At 48.5% G+C, this 19723-nt stretch overlaps 1 protein-coding gene across 6 annotated transcripts in view; it reads left to right on the forward strand.

The window, feature by feature from the left end:
- Positions 1-19723, forward strand: part of Klp31E (kinesin-like protein 31E) — a 212125-nt gene that overhangs the window by 37726 nt on the left and 154676 nt on the right. The window lies entirely within an intron of this gene.

Consider the following 19723-nt stretch of genomic DNA (forward strand, 5'->3'; position numbering starts at 1 on the left):
TACTTTGCTCAGGTGCCTAGTGCCGACTTGGGGACCTTCAGCTGGACACTAAATACCTTACTCTCAACCCTCGGGGCACGTCTCTACCCTGACAGCCAGGGCTGGGAACATGCCGTGCACTTGTTCTACTGATCGTCCAGGCTGTTTGTGGTTGGAGTCGGCAGGCACACGCACCCTGTGCACCTCTCTTGATGAGGGGCACCTTACTTTTACTACCCGGGGCGGTTTGCGGTAGTGCCCGTCGGGCAGTGGCTGCCTCTCGCCGTAGTATTAAACCCGACATGGTTGACCTCCTCCCATATAAGATGGTGGTGGGAGGAGTATAGAGCCCCTCACGCTTCCCCTTCTTAATGATGAGCTGCAAATTGCTACCCGCCCTACCCGTATGTCAGACCAACACTGCCATTTGTCTTTCATGATAACCGGGTAGGAAGAGGACTTAGTGTCATGCATGACGAGTGACTGGGATCAAGGATTGTGTCAACCATGATAAGCGATTGGCATCAAGGACTGTGTCATACATGACAAACAAATGAGATCAAGGATTGTCATAAGTTAGAAACGAAGTGGGGGTGGGCTGTGGAGTGCCGGAGATGTCTGTGTGGGAGGAGGTGTGGTGGTGGTGGGGGCGCGCTGTGGAGTGCTGGAGATGTCAGTGTTGGAGGAGGGATGTGTGGTGGTGGGGGTGGAGTCCCAGCAGCGCGACAACCTTGGGAGCAACAATCGTATCGTTGTTGGATCACAACTTTTTCGTATGTGTACGTCAGGTCCCTCTGTTGCCTGGGATGGTGTACATCGCCTCCTGCTGCTGCCTGGGATGATGTCCTGCTGTACGTCGCGTCTCACATGTGCCAAGTATGGCCATCGTTATCTTGACCCTCAGAGCTCAGGTTAAGGCCAGGCCATCATACCCAAGGATCGTACCGTCGTGATCAAGTGCCGTACCGTCCCTCTCAAGAGGTATTGTATCAAAGAACCAGGTTGACTGGCGTGGTTGAGGATCGTGTATGTCAGTGGGGGTCTGGGGCGAGGAAGCAAGTTTTTACCCTCGCTGCTGTAATTACTGGTTGCATACTTTTCTGTGTCAAGAATATGTCAGAATATGCCTGGCCAATACAAACATGATCATTCTCGCGCCTCATATATATATATATATATATATATATATATATATATATATATATATATATATATATATATATATATATATATATATATATGCATGTATGTATGAAGTGTTTTCGTAGCCTGTATATCGTTGGGTCTGAGGCTTGGAGTGAGGTGTTCAAACCCCTTTTCAATCGTCTCTGTACTTTGCGTCGTAGGTTCGAAACCTACCGGAGGACCGGAGGACTTGGGTCATTGGAGAAGGTGCCTCAGCGTATTGGGGGTGGGAACCATTTTCTCATGAGGATAACTGAAGCTGTGTATATTATATGGTTATTGAATGACATGTGTTCAGTTGTGACATTCCTGTAGGGTTCTTGTCCAGGGCTGCTAGGTAACGTAGGCAAGTCGCCTGACTCTCCTGCTGTGGGGCTGGCCGCTCACCCCAGCATTTGGGGTGTTGGAGGCCACACAGCGAAAATTAAGGTAGAAATTTGTGCCTTTTCCGGCCCGGAATGGCGACCATTATATTTCTTTGCCACACAGGTAAATGGCAACATTGTGGTAGTTAAGAGAGCAGAGACTTCACTGGGGGTTGGGAGGGAGGATGGGCGGCGGTGGATGCTAGTTGCGTGAGCTTGATCGTGCGCAGGAAAGGAGGAGGATAGTGATGTTGACAGTTAGAGATTAGGGTAAGGGAAAGGAGAGAGAGAGAGAGAGAGAGAGAGAGAGAGAGAGAGAGAGAGAGAGAGAGAGAGAGAGAGATGCCGAGACAGCGCATAACGTTCTGCTGTCTAGTGAGCAACGGGGTTCCCAGCTGCTGATAACAAGTGGTGGAAAGAGATAAAGAGATAAGAATAAGGGGGAAACGTGGTGGTGGTGGTGATGAGGTTGGCTGTGTGGTGTGCTAGGAAGTGGCTACCGTCACCTCCTACCCACCACTTGTTACCATAATTTTTATGGATTTTTTTTTTTACATTTCCACTCAAGTGTTTGTGCCCCAGCTGATGAGGAGTTTGAATTTAATTGAAGAACACCAACCTCATGTTTCTACTTTTTGGGGGGAGGGTTAATGGAGGGGGAGGGGTGTTGCATCTTGCGTTTCACGCGAGTGTGTGGGGAGGGAGAGGTGAGTGTGTGGGGGAGGGAGAGGTGAGTGTGTGGTGGGGTGCGGTGAGCGTGTGGTGTTTGTGGTGGAAATGATTAGTAGTTGGGAGGAAGCAGGCAGTACCTGGGGGCTTCCTGCTGGGGGCCGCCCCAGGCACTCCTGCCTCGCCAGCTGAACTGGGGACATCTTTCCTTGGTACCTGAAGGGCTAGGAAGGGAGGGACTTGGAGGATGGGAGGGTAGGGACCAGGACAGTAGTGAGGTAGTTGGAAGGAGAAAGGAGGACGGAGTATTGTGGGAAGGAGGAACAATGAGAGAGAAAGAAGAGAAAGGAGCTAGGGAGGGAGAGTTGAAGGACCGTAGGGAGGGAGGGAAGGAGGATTGACGTAGATGGAAGACGTGAGGGAAGATGGCAGGAGTAGGTCGCCTCCACTCTAGTCCAGCACACTAGAGAGATCGTCCCAGGAGAGACGGCATGGCCAGCCAGCTCTCCTAGTCCTGGCTGCCTTATATACGTAAACATATATTCATATATTTCTTTCCCCCACTGTTGTAGCTCCCGAGACTAACCCCACGTACCGTGTGGACGGCTCTGGCGTACCGCAAGAGGTACTTGTACCCTGGGCTCTATAGAAAGCCTGGCAGTGGGTCGTGCTCCTGGGAGAGTCTTGTCGTGACTCGGTTCCCGGGGAGGATGCATATAATGCCCGCCCGCTCCCGACTGTCACTCAGCCATGGGTCTGTGTACCGACTGGTACGTATCAGCTGCGTGACAGTAAAGCCACTCTTTCCTGACCCTTGTGGTGAATGTAACATTGCGTTACATCACATGGATATAACTTATGCCGACGTACTGGCAAGTCGGGAGTCCACTCCATCAAGAAACTACTACCAAGTTGATGTTATGAAAACACTAGCTGAAGGTTTAGGGGGGGGACATGCAGGAAATGTGACTTATGTAATCGAATAATTATTCTGAAAGGTAAACTGGATAATTGACCGAGATCACGCCTTTAGAGACTGTAGCAGGAGTATACTGGTCCTACGTCGTTCTTAAAGTAGAATATTGACTACGCTTGGCAGAGGAGGCTGTAAGCATTGCATCACGTGAGGTAATTTCTCTTCGTGAGTCGAGTGGCCTGTAATTACCTATTAGTAATTACCTGTGTGTGATTTACTTGTTTGTACAGTACGGAGAGGGAGTTGTTCAATAGACTCGTGGGGAGTAGTTGTCTGTCAGTAACTTCAGTTAACAGTGGAGGGTGTTAACTTGTTCAGTGCAGGAGGTGACGTTGACATGCTCATCAGTGCAACGTTCTTGAAGTCAAGGAGGTCAAAGGTTAAGGGTCAGCCACGGCTGGCTAGGCTTGGGTAAACATTGTCGTGAAGTGCATCTGATGTCGTAATTTATTAGTTCTGTGTCTCTTGACTTGTCTCCTCTGTATCTTGACTCATATACCACTCGGTTCTCCGTATATGTGAATACTGAGTGAACAGTTTATGTTTGCGAATTGCATACGAGGGACCCTTTGCCCATCTTCATTCCCAGACTTATATTTTACTCTGCTGTATCCATATGTATGGGTATCGACCCCTCCTGTTCTACGTTTCTATCTCTGTAGTGAACATGTAGGGTCCTCAGCCCACCTTATACACCTGGCTCTCACATTGCTCTCTCCAGATAGACCTCTACAGACTCAGCTTGCATTTATGTACTGAATACGAAGGGTCCCTCAGCGCCAGCTTTGTCCAGTGCCTGTAATGTCTTGCCCACGCCACACCATGTGGGGAAGTAAGTAGATTAGATTTATATTGCAGCCCTAGGATGCTGGAGGACCTAATGTGTCAGGTCCCCAGCTCTGGGGTGCTGGAGGACCTTAATGTGTCAGGTCCCCAGCTCTTGGGTGCTGAAGGACCTTAATGTGTCAGGTCCCCAGCCTTGGGGTGCTGGAGGACCTAATATGTCTGGTCTCCAGCGCACCAGTTCCCAAGGCTTCCCCTACACAGGTGTGCGTGGAAACACAGATCAGATTATTTACATATAAATGAAATATTAATGAGAGTTGTGAGGCAGAGGGAGGGAGAGGTGAGGCAGCCGTGTGTAGGATAGCCTCGACTCCTCAAGGACACAGGATGGGAGGTTTGCATGATGTGGACGTGCATGTAGGAGTCCACTCCTGTTCCCTATAAAAGAGCTCGGTAGGGGACATCGTGAGTGGTGGAGGGAGGGTTATGTGGTATGTTTATGCAGCAGGTCTTGGTGATCCCATCTGAGGGGTACGTTGAGGCGTCAGGCCGAGCTGATATCATAGACACGTGCTTGTTGACATTACGTAAGCAGGATGACGCTGTTGGCATCCTGAGTGACGCAAGTTTAAAATGTTATCTGTGGGACAGGTGGTGGTGATGGCTTCGTGTCCCCCCCCCCCCCCCCCCCCCCCACCACCACGGCTGTTGATAGTGGTGGTGGTGGTGGTAGCTCCGGGTCACCAGCACGGGTGGTGAAGGGTGATGCCCATGTCCCCTGCAGCTTCTTATCTTCCCGCCACCACACACGGTTCTCCTCTCCTCCTCTACCTTACTCCTCACGTATGTACCTCCCTCATCTTACCTATTTTCCTTTACGTCCCAATTTAATTTTTTTTTCTTTTTGTGTGTGTGTGTGCAGATTACAAGTACAGGGGTGAACGTCGCCTGCTACAGTTGTTTTTATCCCCGATGGTCGTTGTGCTGTTGTAGAGGACGCTTGTTCGGTATTGGACCAGCTGGTGAACCAGAAGCTCAGTCGCCAGGATTACACCGGGGATGAGGGCGTGTGGGAGCGATGTAACATACCCCGTCTGGGGGTTTACATGGGGTGTAGACTGTGCATAACCCCGTCTGGGGGTGTTTTTGTGTGTGCATACAGTGTATGACCCCGTCGGAGGTTGTTGTTGTGGGTGTACACAGTGTATGACCCCGTCGGGGGTGGTTATGGGTATACATGGTGTCCCTCGTCTACTCTCCTTTCTCCTTCCCCCTTCCATTTCTTGCCCCATCCCAGAACCCCTGATACATCGGGGGTGGGGGTGATATATCTAGGGTTTGAGCCCCAGGGACGTGCTAGTGTTCATGGTCGTAAGAGAGTTAGTAGAGGTGTGTGTTAGGTACCAGCCCACGCTACAGTCCGGGTTGTTCTGTGGCATCCGCCTCGTCTGCCGCTACACCCAACACAGCCTGACCCTGTAATGCACGACGGTACGACCCCTGAGCACGACAGTACGACCCTTAGTTATAATGTCCTGGCCTCTGGGTCGGATCCAGAGCGGCGCCATCGACCCCAAAGGGGTCGTCCCGTCACGCTCAAGGAGATTTAAAATACTGCCATCGGGAGTCTTTGTTTCTTCTCTGACGGTACCTCCCTGCCCAGTCTTCCCCTCCCTCCAGCACCCTCCCTCCTCCCTCTTCCCCCCGTTGCGTGTTTCATGCAAGTCACTCATATTTAAGCGAGGTCCTCGGAACCAAGTGGTATCATTATGTAGAGCTGGCTGGTCACCACCGCTGGACGGACGGGCGCTGCCTCTTGATTCACCATCCCCGGCCCGCTGGTAGTGTTTTTGCCTGTCTAGGTCCTCAGTTCCTCCTCACCCGAGGAGCACGGGCGTGGCTGCGACAGGAGAGGCGTGGCCGTGTGGGTGATCTTAAAGGATTATGTCTAGGAGGAGTGGCTTCTCTTGGAGGGGGTTGGGTGTGTCGGAATGGATGTTGGAGGGCCTTGGGTTTGTAGGAGGGAACTTTTGAAGAGGATTTGATTATGTGGGTCCGGCTGCTGGGAACGTGTGTGTTTGTGATTGGTGTGTGTCTTGGCGTGGGCATGGTTGATGAAGGTGTAGTGGTTGGCTTGTCTTGGTCATCTGTCGTTTCTTCCCTCATTACGTTGGTAACCCCTTGATTACGACGGTACGGCACTTGAACACGACATTACGGATGTGGAGCACAACGGTACGACATTTGAGCACGAGGGTACAACCCTCGGAAGTGAAGTGTACTACCCTAGAGTATGATGGTTCAGGCCTTTGACTTGATCCCCCAAGGGAAAGGTCAAAGGGCATCCGATCTTGCCCAAAGGACCGCACCGTCTTTCTCAAGTGTCGTACGGTCGTGCTCGAGAGGACAAACCACTGGAGGTGGTTTAGTGCAGACAACGGCCTCGTCATGGCCCTGGCATGGTTGGGGGGGGGGGGGGATACTTGCCTCTGCTTGCCCCGCCTTCTGTACCTTGCTGTACCATCACACTCGGTACAGATGTGTACATGGCCTGGCAGGGTGTCAGCCGTGCCTATGGTAGCCCAGTCTTTTGTTACCATGCTGCACCATCACGCTCGGTACAAGGGGCAGTTTCCGCACTCCCAGGAGGCTGGGATTTCCCGATTTGTTACCGGAACGGCGTTCAGATTTTCCCAGGATGTGAAGAAAGAAATAATAGATGTGTCGACTCGAACGTTGTCCTCGAATACGTGAAGTGGAAATAGTGTCGAAGAACTAGACTTTACTTCAGGAAAGGCAAGTGTTAAGGTTTTAAATCCTTTGCTGGTAATGAATTTTAAAATCGAATTTGGTGTATATATGTAAAAGCATCAATAATATGGGACGTGATATATAGTACTAATTGGTTTTAATGATGGGCTTTTATATGGAACCATGAAAAGATAAATGGATAGTTTTCATTGTGTTTTAGTGGTGAACCGTTAATTGTAGAGTGTATTCTTGATCGGCGTAGGTGTTGGTGATGGCTGTCATGTGTGGCTCCTGGGTGTGTGGGAGTGGGGGGAGGGGTAGTGTCAGCTGGGCGGAGGGTGGTTGTGTCAGCTGGTTGGGAGGGTGTTGGCAAGGTTCTCAGGTATGAATTACGTCAAGCGGGATCTGTGTGGCAGGATCAGACGATAACCTAAATGTCGCCCCTCCACACATATCTTGTTATATATTATACCCCGGGGTAGTTTATGCTGGGCAGTGGTCTAGGTGTGAGGGTCGTACTTCTCATGATTTACGTCAGCACAGTGATTATTTTTACTGTGTACGGTGATTATTTTTACTGTGTATGACGGTGGTTGTCACGAGGTGCCTGACTGTGGCACTGGTGCCAGCTGCTAGGGCCTCGGTGCCCCCGGGAGTACCCCCTGCGGCGTGTGTCTTGGTGGTTTCATTGGCTCCAGTTGGCTCAGGCTGACCGCGTTGACCTGTGTCTGGCCCGGCACCCACCGTGGTCCTGGATGCCTGAACCTGGCACCCTTGACGATGCTGGGAGAGTACTGGGGTTGTGGAGGAAGGTGGGGAGTTGTGATAAGGCCTTGCGTATGATAACTTGGCTTCTGACCTCACCCCTGAAGGGCAAAAGCCAGGTCAACCTCTCCATTCCGTGCCGTCGCACCGTGGTGCTGAGGGGTTTAAAGAGGAATTAGAAATAAACGAAGTGCAGACGACGTGTGATTGTTGGCAGGAGGTAGTTGGGGGATGACACGTGTGTGTGTGTGTGTGTGTGTGTGTGTGTGTGTGTGTGCGTGTGTGGTGTTGTCATGTGCTGTGGGTGTCCAGTTGCCTGGTGTGGGCAGGTGGGTGTCTCAGGTGTTTGCTGTGGGAGGCCACAGGTCTTGTGCCCGGAGGTGTTCCTTACACCTCATGATAAGCCGCCGTAGTTGTTGCTGAGGGGCACGGCGATCGCAGCCGACGAAGGTGGCATCGTCGGCGACCCAACGTGACCCACTGTTGTATATGGTGGGGGGGAGGGGGGCAGATTAACTGGAGACCTGATGGTTCGTTGACGAGGGTATCTGCAGGAGGACAGCAGTAGTGTCACTGAGTATCTCGTATTTGAGATAAAGACATGAGAGTAAGGCGCAGGGCTTCGCTTCATGGAATGGCGACCAGACAGACCAACAGATAAACAGACTCACGAAGACCTAACACAGCACTTATCTAAGCACGTCATTGGCTCTGTTATAGAAGGTAAGGAGGAACTGTCATGGATGTATGATGTGACTCTTAAGGAGAAGCCTCCAGCAGGCATGATGGCTCCCATGGTAAAGATAGCTGCCATGTGACGGTGACTTATAACTCTTTTGTGTTGTTGTGAAGGCTGGAGGCGGGCGGTGTGGTGGTCGGACCTCCAGCATGGGTGTTGACACACTTCTGCGTTCCAGGCTAGATGTGTCAGTCACACGTTCTCACAGGATCATGTTGGTCTTGGCTTAGTTTCCTGACCCCTTGACCTTGGCTGTGTGACCCATGATCACGATGGTACGACCCCTTGAGAAAAAAAATGCAACCTTTGAGCACGAGGGCACGACCCATGAATACGAGGCTACGGCCCCTTAAGAACAAGAGTACGACCCTTGAGCACGAGGCTACGACCCTGGAACACGAGAGCGCACCGCCTGCGGTTTACATAATTACGGGCCATTGAGAGGAGGGAGGCGGGTGGCCACCAGCACCAGGCGAGGAGTGACTGACTCTGGCGCGGCTGCTGCAGGGGTTTGAGGTGAGCGTGTGGCGTGGGCGGACTGGTTGGCGAAGCTGGCTCCCTCCTGGCCTACCTTGTATCTCTTTCGGATGAACTGGCTCAGTCGGGGAGTGGGGAGGGCCTCCCTGCCACACCGTCAATTAAACACACACACACACACACACACACACACACACACACACACACACACACACACACACACACACACACAATGCAAGGCTTCATGACGTACTGTTTGTACGTTCGTCCCACATCAGTTTACGAGCGTCATTTCAAATAGCACAGCGTCCCATCTTAGCTTACCCCTTAAGACAGATGGTGGAATAAAAGACATCCAACCCAGTCTGTTCTGGTGTTAAGAGAGCGACCTTGCAAGGTTGCTGCCAGTCATGTGGTTGTATGTTAATATATGCTGATGATTCGCTGGTACTGGCTCCTGGCGAGGCTACTGTGCGCACGGCACTGCGTCTTGATATGGACACTGATATGAATTCCGAGCTTTCGTGCCGTTTCTGGTGTCCCTCTATGATATTTACGATGCTTGGGAAATATCTCATTAAACCTTTATTTAAACTGAATCGAGTCAAACAGGTGAAGCGTATACGTGGGTCATGTGGTGTGAACTCTTGGATTATTATCAGTCAAGTCTGGCGATATCAGTAGCCTCTCGAGCAAGGAGGCACGACCCTCGGGTATTAGGTCTTGACTTTTGACCTGACCTGTATCGGTCGTACCATCTTGCTCAGGTGATTAGAAGTATAACCAGTATTTTCGAGGAGTTTACTATGCAACTCTACGCGGGAGCAGGGTAAGGTGGCTGTTTTAGGGCGGGAATACCGTCAACGGCGCTGTACTCCTTTCCGTCCGCTGACGATGGTACAGCCTTGTCGAGGTTGACTTCCCGGGAACACCTTTTCAGGTAGTTTTCTGCACAGTTTGTTTGACTGGTGGATGTTATCAGTGCGGGAGGAGTGACAGCTTCCCTCATACACAGTGACCGCCCTGTTGACAGAGACGTTTTATTGCTATAGACAGAGATGAATTATTTGCATCGTAGATTAGCGTCGAGTGGAGCTAAATGTTTACAATGTTTGTGGTGATAACAGAAGTGAGGGGGGGGGGGAAGGGTGACCGTCGGGGATGATTTAAGAGGAATGTATTTGGTAAAGTCTGAATTGTCTGCTATGGATATGGTGGGCCCGGGAAGGCTTGAGCAGAATATTAAACACAGTGATGGATGTTGTGGGTAGTTTATTAGCCACTAGATATCCGCAGTGTATTGCCCAAGAGCTGTATATGTTATATAGTTTACCATGGTGTATATCAAACTTGTTGGTTCGTCGGGGGAAAGGAGCGTTGGGTAGCCTCTCTGGTGGGGAGTCTCGCCTCTACGGACATGTTTATAGTTGCCTGTTTATTTTTTTGTTGTCGGATGGGGGCAGTACAGTGGTACGAGTCACAGGAAGGCTGACAAATACCCTCATTGATGCCGTGGTGTGAGGGCACAGAGGATAAATGTATTTCTTCCTCCTCATCCTCATAACCTTCCTACCTACCTCTCAACGTCGGCTCTGCCAACACCTGAGGAGGTCTCAATAATTTGATTTTTTTCTTACACTTTTCCTTTCACTCGAGACGGCCATGATTGGGGGCATAGGTTGCCCGTACTATGACGGTCACTAGAAAAAAAAAAAAGAGTAGAAAATGGCGATTGGAGGTCAGTTGACGAAAATGTAAGGTAGGAGTGAGAGGGGGAGAGGACGCGACTGACTGGGCACAGCAGATAATGTGGGCGTGGAAGTGGGAGGTGTAGGCGTGGATTTTGGTGCAGAGGACATCCCGGACACCGCCTTGCCACACACACACACACACACACACACAGCGAGGTTGACGCTGATTGGGCAACATGACCCAGCTATAGGTGGGCGCGGAGTCGCAGTACTCTTAAGGTTTGATCTCGTGTAGTACTCTGAAGGCTGAGTACACGCTTAAATATTAGGTGTGAGTACATGTAGTACTCTGAGGTTTGATTGCATACAGCACTTTAAGGGTTGATTACATACAACACTTTAAGGTTTAATGACATACAGCTTGGGTTCGAACGGTACTCTTACCGTTGGAGTACATACAGTAGTGAAGGGGGTAGGGTACCTGGGGCCAAGGGATGCGTCAGGAGCCTCAGTAACATAGTGATATATGTACTTCGATGTGTCGGACGGTCAGAGTTGAGAGGTGCAGCTGCGTTTCAGTATCACGAACTTTTAATGGGTAGTACGTATTCTCTCTCTCTCTCTCTCTCTCTCTCTCTCTCTCTCTCTCTCTCTCTCTCTCTCTCTCTCTCTCTCTCTCTCTCTCCTGAGGGTGGTAGCAGCAGGAACAGGCGTTATGTGTTCATATTTCCGTATGTGTAATACGGGCTTACACACGTCATCTTGTATGTGGGTCAGTGTGAGGGTCTGGTGGCGAACATGTGTCGCGCAGGTGCGGAAATAGACATTCCCATTAAAGATTCACCGAGGAGTGATAGACTTTATGTTGTGCCACTGATGGTAACTAGAGTGTTTATAAACTCTCACTCGATGCTGGTGACACGTGGGGCTCACGATCTCGTTATGATAGGAACACATATTCGACATTTCATTTTCTATAATATAGGGAAATCGAGATAATTTTCACTCGGATTTTTTGTTTATATGATATTCCTAATGACTACAGAATTTCTGGACCTTTGTGTAACTCTCTGTCTCATAGTGTTAACAGAATTCAAGTCTCTTTATAACTCCCGTCAGGTGGAAGTTCATCAGTGATTGATTTTTTTCCCCTTCGTGATTTTTTTTTTTTGTAAGTAGCTTTTCACCCTTGTTGGCGATGATGACGTTGATGGGGGATGATGGTGGTGGATGGGTGTCGGTGATGATGGGTTTGCCCGGGGCTAAATGATGGGTTGTGGCGTAGATGAGTTTGTTGATGAGCCATTGTTGGCGTGTTGCCTGGTGCCTCACGATGATCATGTGTCCCGTTAACGTTTATACCCTGTGTGTGTGTGTGTGTGTGTGTGTGTGTGTGTGTGTGTGTGTGTGTGAGGGAGCGTCACGGGGCGCGGCTGTGGCTATGCTCGCACGTCATGTTGACCTGAACACGACTGTGCACGGCGCTTGGGTATGATGGCCTTTATCCTTGAGTTTCAGGTATAATGCCAGACCATCATGATTCTCAAAGGTCGTATCGTCGTGTTCAAGGGTCGTACCGTCGTGGTCAAGGGTCGTAACCGTCATGCTGAAGGGGCTGATCATGACGAAGTATATCGTTCTCACCAGCACGTAAAGCAGTAACACTGAGAAATTAGATTTGCATCTTTAGCACATTATAAACCAGTAGATAAATTATATTTACCGTTTGTATTATGTAAGTTTATGTGGCATATATAACCATATGTGCGACATGACACATGTAAGGTAAAGGTGTGGTAAAGGGTGTGTGAGACCATTAAGTCGTTCTCTTACGGGCTTAACGATCTGTCGCAGGTGTTCAGGGCGTGGGTTGGATCCATGTAGGAGATGTTCTTCTTGAAGGAGAGGATCACCTCTGCCTGTCTCGTGAGGGAAGTCCTAGGACACGTGTGACCTCCACGTGTCTTGTGAGGGGGAGGGGAGGGGACCTAGGAAATGCATGACCTCCGCGTGTCTTGTGACGTGGGTGGAGGGGACACGTGATGCACTGTGACAATCCTTCACATGACTTGTCCCGCCGGGGGCTCTGACCGTGTCCTCTCCTCCGTCCCTTCTTGCACCAGTCCCCCTATGGATGTGTGTAAGTCGTTCGTTCAGGATGGTCGTAGGACTCATCGTGTCCGAGGTAACGTTCGTCGGATGAGCAGTCCTGGGACGCTGCCTTAGGCTGGGGAGGCCAAAAGAGGCCTGTAATGAATAAAACGTAAACGCTCTGTTCAGTAACTCATGTGTAGGTATATGATTATCCCAAGGGTTAGGGATCACAGATAGTTAGGGATAATTATCCCAAACCCATTACAGATTATGCTCAAGAATCGGGTGTTGGAGGTACTCTGGAGATCAGCCGATTATCTCTGACATTGGAAGTTAGGAACACCTGCCTTTAACAGTGTGTTTCCTGTGTTGTGAGTTAGAAAGCCTCGTAGGTTGATTGGTTAATGACGGAGGCTTGAGATGCGTTGAAGGCCAGAGAGAGAGCATTATGCTCTATTAACCCTCAACTTTCCACTCAGGTGTTGCTGTAATGGATGGGTAATTAGCGGAGATCCCTGAGGATTGGTTGTACGTTTCCCCCTTCGTACTCTCTCTTTTCTGCCTCATTAACTCATTAAGCCTCCCTAACCTTCACGTGAGGAAGTGTGAACAACGGGCACAGATTGAGCCATCTAGAGCCCCCACCCCAAGTCCTGTGGCGTGAGAATACTCCCCGAAGACCATCAGGAAAACACAGGGATGGATGTGATAGATATGGTAGAGTACCGTATTGATCACTGGTACTATACCCCTCACCAGGTACTCGTGCCTTATACCAGGTAGGTACGTATAGACCAACCCCAGAGGAGAGGAGGAACAGCGGATGGGTTGCCTGTGAAGAGTGCATGGTACACATACTTCCTGTGTTAACTTGTTCCCAGGAGGGTTATCTTGTTCGGTACGTGTAATACAATGTTTGTTATCACCAGAATGTATTGTTATCCAGGTGGTTAAGTCTCAGTAGTCAGGTAACCTGAGCAAGTCGCGCGCGCGCGCGTGTGTGTGTGTGTGTGTGTGTGTGTGTGTTTTGTATGGCATCAGGAGTATGTCAGTTGATTTACGTCAAGTTCCGTAACATATTGAAGTCGCTGTGGTTGATGTGGGCGGAGGGCGTGTGGTACTTCAGTCTGAGTTGGCAGGTGATGTGTGTGCTCTCTCATGGCTCAGTAATCTCCAGACATATGATGTGTCGAAGATAGATGCTTCGTTGTCCGTCATGGTGTAGTTACTTTTTATTTGTTTATTCCTAACCTGTTCTCCTTTCTTACTTTGGTAAGGCAGCGTCAGGTGAGCGTTCGATGGAAAATCCTCGCTTGGTTCCATCTCTTCTTATTTTAGGAAAGTGATGCTGCAGGAGGTGAGAATATGGGGCCTTCATCTCCCACCCCTTCTTTTTTTTCTTTTCTTACGACACGCAGGAGATACTTGGGTCGTATTCGTTCTCCCCCATCCCCAGGGACAGATGTATTTAAGTAAGAAATATGTCTACCGCGTGAAAGAATTCTCATTGAAAAATAAGTTTCTTTGTTGTCAGCTGACACTATTGTATAACCCGGAGTTACACAGGTCTGCTAGACGCGGAGTTCCCTCTGTGAGTGGCTGCCTTTGTGGACTCCTCGGCCTGGACAAAGTCCTTATTCCAGCCTTCGGGAGAAAGATATATTATTGCAGGGGACGGTTTCCCTGTAATTTCTCGGTTTAGGTTCGACAGCGGCCACCGCCCCGTTACCGGGACCTGGGATACTCCAGGGGGGTAGCCTTAAGGCTTATGATCTTGATCAGACTTCGGGGAAAGAAGAAAAAAGAATAATTGATGATGGGCGGAATAGATCGATGACTCGGGTTATGTAAAAAGCAGGAGGTATCCTCGTAATGGCAACGTATCTGGGTATATATTTGGAGAAGCCTGTCCAGAGGTTTTTACGCGAGGGTTTATTTCTGTCCCCCCAAAAGAAACAGAGAGGAGTCTGGTGTCCCTAATAAGAAGATATTATTTGAAGTGTCTGTGGAATTAATTTTGGGAGGAGTCAAGGCGGAGCCTGTTTTTGTGGGCAGTTGGTGAGTTGGGTGGTGTGTGTGTGTGTGTGTGTGTGCTGTGGGCGAGGTGGGCTGTGCTTTCCTAGCTATGGTGTGTGAGGTGGTCTTTAAGCACGACGTTACAGTTCTTGAAGACGACGGCACAACACCGTAGCATTAATAACACAGACCACTGAGCTTGGCTGTACGACCTATTGGGTATGGCGGTAGGATCCTTTGAGCACGCGTTACGACCATCGAACACTGTTACGACTCTTGAACGCGATGGTACGACCATTGGATACTATGACCGCGTCTTTGACCTGACCCATGAGGTTCGGGTCAGATGCCGGGCCATCATACCCTAGGGTCGTACCGTCGTGCTCAGAGGGTTGCACTGCTGGGCTGAAGTGGTTAAACGCATCACCTGATGATGAAGTTCGCCCTTATTAGTTGAACGAGGCGTAATTAAAGGTGAATCGCGTTAATTATTATAATAGATAAAAGGTCATGAGATAATTGCAATAATTAGCCAGCAAGAATAACCATGGTACAGATGGTTCCTCTCTGCTGTATCTGTGGAGTTTGTTCCATTTTTCATTCTGTATCAACCCGAAAAGTTGGTTGAAGCAGTAGTGTTGAGTGTGAGTGTGGACCACGTCATTCATGTGGTATTATTTTTATGTTATACAATTTGATTGGACGATTTTGTTAGGGATTTTGATACATGTTGGGAATTTCTCTTTACGGATATGGATTTGGTTTTTATATATATTTGTATTTTCTCCTTTCAGGTATTTGTTGTTCAAGGTGTACATGCTGGCCTCCTCCTCCTCCTCCTTCCCCCATGACAGTGTGACATGTGTACATCCTGTACGGCCGTATGTGCACACGGCTCGCTCCAGGTGACATCTGTGTTCCCGTATGTTCCCGTTTATCAATATATCGAGAGGTTTAATATAGGGTGTTGGACAGGTGTTGAGCGATGAAGACATGAGTGGTTGTGATTGGGTACATACAAGCATACAGTTGGTTGTTAGAAAGGTAGACTAAGATTCTGGGTTGTTAGGGAGGTTTCAAGTAGTTGGTATTAGATAGATAGGTAGATGTAAACTAACATATATAGTTGTTAGAAGATATACCCAACTGACTGAGGCGAGATGTTGTTAGAAGTAGATGCGGAACTAAGAAATTGAGATTAGTAGAAGAATTTCTAGAGAAACTAATCAGTGACGTTGTTAGAGAGATAGACTAACTGGTCTTTGGCGTTGTTAGAAAGATATATTTGACTGAGATATGAAGTTGTTAGGTATACAAGAGTAACTGTGGCATGAGTTTTTTTTAGAAGGGTATTCTAGACTAACTGATCTGTGAGATTGATAGAAAGATGTGCTAGACTAACTGATGTTAGAAAGACGCACTAGACTAACTGAAATGTAAAGATCATTGTCATTAGAAATACTTGAACCATCTTTGGCACATGTTAGATCTGCACCGCCTCACACTTTAGTATACCCTTGACTTCCAGTTACTGTCCAGGTAATGATATGTAATGGAACCTGGACGTGTTCAGTTTTGTTACTGGATCCCAGAAATGGTAGGTAATGCTAGTGGAAACTGAAAATGTTATTGTTAGTAGAACATGGAAACGTCAGATATTGTTATTGGGCCATGCAAATGTTAAAAAAAAAGAAGTTTAATGGAGCATGAAAATGTTGAATATTGTTAATGGTAACGAGAAACATTGAGAGGACGGTCGGGTGGGCATGTCAAGCGACGGGCCACACATTAGGCTTATGTGTGTGTGTGTGTGTGTGTGTGTGTGTGTGTGGACCCAGAACCCTTGTAATTAATGATGTAGGTACACGCTGGTGAGTTAATGACCCCGAGATGACGGTGATAAAGGTCAAGATTTGTAGGATGTCTTTATATATATATATATATATATATATATATATATATATATATATATATATATATATATATATATATATATTTGTTTCGCTCTTTTGTACCATTGTGTGTGTGTGTGTATATGTGTGTGTGTGTGTGTGAGAGAGAGAGAGAGAGAGAGAGAGAGAGAGAGAGAGAGAGAGAGAGAGAGAGAGAGAGAGAGGGGTCGTCAGTCAGTCACAGATGGACACCTTGCGGTATGGAAGGGCCTTTGATAACAGTAATGCAAGTGACTTTCTCTCGTGGGACTTGGCCAGGTGTTGGCTGGCAAGGTGAGTGGCCTGGGTGTACGCCACCCACGCCCGCCGCCCACGCCAGCCGGAGCCTCATGCCTGTGGGTAGTTTTACCCACTATTGAAGGAGGTAGTTTGAGGTGTGTCTACATGATGACATGTATGTGTTTTTGAGCATCTGTAGGTCAGGTTCAAGTTACGTTGTACATGCTTTCCTGACATCATGTACAGATATACGTAGCGCGAATAGCCTTCCATGTGCGTATTCGCCCTCGCACTGGTGTAATTTATGGGCATTGCTCAGGGGAATATGATTTGATATGTGTTTGAACCTATGGCAGAGGAAGAGGTATCATATAACTCGGCATATAATGGGTATCATTCCTAGGAGTCATACCGTCGTGCTCAAGGGTCGCACTGCCGTGTTCAGTAGATTACATTGCCGTTCCCGTGTTCATAAAGCATGGGCTGTATCAGCCCGTGGGAGTCATCTCTGACGTCTCTCTCTCTCTCTCTCTCTCTCTCTCTCTCTCTCTCTCTCTCTCTCTCTCTCTCTCGCACATGAAGGTACAGGGAGAGAGCGGCCGTAACTAAGGTCGTCGTGACCATAGAAAACAATAGCTTTACACCGACTTATGGATTCCTTTGTTATTTGAACCCCACACCCACGCCTGGCTGGCTGCTGGCGGCCTGGGATTAAATTGACCTTGACCTCGGTTGAGAAGGAGGGAGATTGTCTTAACCTTACCTTGGCTAGGAAGGAGAGAGATTGTTGACCTTACCTTGGCTTGGAAGGAGCCAGTTTATATTGACCTTACCTCTGAGGAGGAGGGAAGTTATCTTGACCTTGACCTCGGCTGGGGAGGAGGGAGATGGTTTTAACCTTGATTATATATATATATATATATATATATATATATATATATATATATATATATATATATATATATATATATATATATATAATGCATATTTTTGGCCTCATTCTCATTTACTGACAAAGTTCTCTTCAGTACCTTAAAAGAAATATAGAAATGGACCAAAAAGTTAGAAAGCAAAGGAAAATAACGTAAGAGTTCCAGAGGAAGTGAAAAACTGCCTTTCAAAAATTGATCAAGTGGCAGGTGTTACACAAGCAGCCACATCTTGGCCGCAGAAACCGGAGTAATAACTGTAGAAAGGAGAGAGTGACCCAGTATTGTGGCGCAGGGCAAGTGTATCTGGCAAGAGGGTCTGGCAGAGTTGGTATGTCGGATTGCTTTGGACTCACCTCTCTCTCGTAAGAATATAGCACTAGAACCTCCCTAGATGTTAGAGCAGTACAGTACTCCATGCAAGAACGAATCAGTCCTCCGCATAACCGAAGCAATTCATCCAAATAGAAGAACTTTTGTCATTTGACCTGGACTTTCAGATTTAACTTGTTGTTTGGGCTCGGTTCCCTGTACTCCACCATCCCAGCCCGTCGTAACACCCTCAGGTCACAGGTCATACGTCTCGACCTGACCACGTCCTCTCGATGTTAAAACAGCGTGACGGCCTTACCCCCACCCCCATCTGGAGAAAGAGGAAGTTCCTTCTGCTTTACTGTACTCCTCTCTCGCTAACAGGATCAGGACCTCAGTATACTGCTACTGCCCTACGGCAGATAGCCTGGTCACGGATCATCCGGTCCCTTCCTGTGTGCAGGGTCTCCCTGGATCCATCTCATAACGCCCACTCCCACAGTACTTTCAGCTCCCCCACATTTCTTGTTGGACATAACCCCCCCCCCCACCTTCCCACCCCCACTCAGTCCAAGAGCTCTCACTTTTCCTTCACATATTTTGGATACCACCATCATGATGTCCGTGTTTCTCCATCGTCGCATCCGCCTCTCCATCACTGTAACCCACCACCGCCTCTCCATCACTGTAACCCACCACCGCCTCTCCATCATTCCCCTCTCGCGGTCCATCACCTCTTGTCGTCTCCATATTTATTTTATTTACTGAGCCTGTCTTTCTGTCTCTACATATTTCATAACACATGCATCTTCAGTGATATATCCCTGTTTGCTTATGTCACTGTACCAGTATATCTGCTGTACCCATCTGTCTCACTCGCACATTAATTATTTATACAGCCCTCTGTATGTCTTCATATGTTTCTTAATGTGTTTGTATATCTGTCTGTCCGTATAAAGGACTTCAGAACCGGCCTATAGAGAGGCTTGCAATTCGAAGCATGTTACCCACATGTGTCCTTCGAGCAAAGTATCTTTCTTCCAGTCCAGTATTAGAAATAGATGACATGATCTCTAAGTAAGAACTGGAGGTAGTACTTCAGGTTCGTGTGGTTTGTCAAGTGGACCTTCGGTTTAGAAGTGGTGCGGGGGTTTTAGAGTGTGGTACAATACGGTCCTCGTACAGATGTTCCTCTCCGTGTCTGATACGTGCTGGACATAGTCCTACTGTATGTTGTATGGTAGGTACAAGACAGAGGATAGTGGTATGTTCATGTGAGATGTACTGATGTAGGAGATTGTATGTAGTGTATTGGATGTGGAATACACGAGTGAAAGGTGTCGAACCTTAAGGGTGTGCAGGGTTGTGGTATTGTGAAGTGTAAGGTGGATTGGAGGATGAACGGGCGTGTGTGTGTGTGTGTGTGTGTGTGTGTGTGTGTGTGTGTATTTGTGTGTGAGGGGCAGGTGTGTTTACGCTAGGGCTTCGTTGGTTCGCCCTTGATGATGTTTGGGTAACGAGTTGTTAAGTCATGTTGACCAACAGAGGCGCCCGCCGCCAGCCCACCCACCTGTCATAACTTGGCGGCCTGACGCCAGCAACACCACCCGCCGCTCTCACACCTCTCCCATTCATGCCCAGACACCAAGAGGGAAAGAATGAGAAGGAAAGAAAATGGTTCAGCTGCACACACACACACACACACACACGCACACACACACACACACACACACACACACACACACACACTTTTGTTTTTTTTTTAAGGGAAGGAGAGAAGTAGACCCACGCGAGATGGAATGTGTTATGCAAATGATG

This window comes from Panulirus ornatus, chromosome 25 (genome assembly GCF_036320965.1).
Source record: "Panulirus ornatus isolate Po-2019 chromosome 25, ASM3632096v1, whole genome shotgun sequence".
Classification (NCBI taxonomy): Eukaryota; Metazoa; Arthropoda; class Malacostraca; order Decapoda; family Palinuridae; genus Panulirus; species Panulirus ornatus.